This window comes from Coffea eugenioides, unplaced genomic scaffold, assembly GCF_003713205.1.
Source record: "Coffea eugenioides isolate CCC68of unplaced genomic scaffold, Ceug_1.0 ScVebR1_145;HRSCAF=597, whole genome shotgun sequence".
In the NCBI taxonomy this organism is placed as follows: Eukaryota; Viridiplantae; Streptophyta; class Magnoliopsida; order Gentianales; family Rubiaceae; genus Coffea; species Coffea eugenioides.
In genome coordinates, this window is record NW_020861863.1 from 31276 (window position 1) to 32040 (window position 765).

The window sequence follows — 765 nt, forward strand, 5'->3', positions numbered from 1 at the left end:
TGTTTTCTCTCACTGTTTAACCGTGAGACAAGCACAGCTACAGTTTGTAACTCGATTTCACCCCCCTTACGAAATGAATTTCTAGTTTCTTCTAGTGATTTTTAGTATTTTAAATCTAATTTTCAACGCCGTAAACCACGCTAATTTTGGATTTGTGTAGCCTTAGTTATGACCTGATTTAGAAACTGCGTCGGGTGTTCCAAAGCTGGAATTTCGTGTTTCAGGTTTCAAAAACCAGCTTTTGAAAAACTGATGTATCTTGGTGTAGAAAAATCCAAATTGAGTTTTGTTTGTTGCATTTGAAACTAGACTTGAAGTTCTTTCAGTGGTGTAAATTTCAGGAGCTAGTTCGATTCCTATGAATTTTGACAAATTTTCAAAGTTCACTGAAATTCAAAACTGTTTTGCCCTGTTTTTACTGAAGCAGCGATTTGGAGCTAAGATTTGGTTGATTTTGGATGTGAATCTGGAAAAAGTGTCTTCTAGAGAGTTTTAAGTCATTGAGTTTATTTCCAACGGTATAAGATTTACAATTTTTGGACTTATGGAACTCAAGTTATGCTTTTTCAAAGAACGTTGTCAAAACTGAAATTTTCCTTATAAAGTGACAAAAGCTCCAAAGTGGTTTGGAAACATTTTCTAGGTTTCAAACCTAACCTTCTCGATTATTTGCACCTTATTTCATACTTGGGAAATGGATTTTACCTCCTAGTCTTCTGCCCTTGATTTCCGTAAAAATGAACCATAAATTGAGCGTTTTAACTC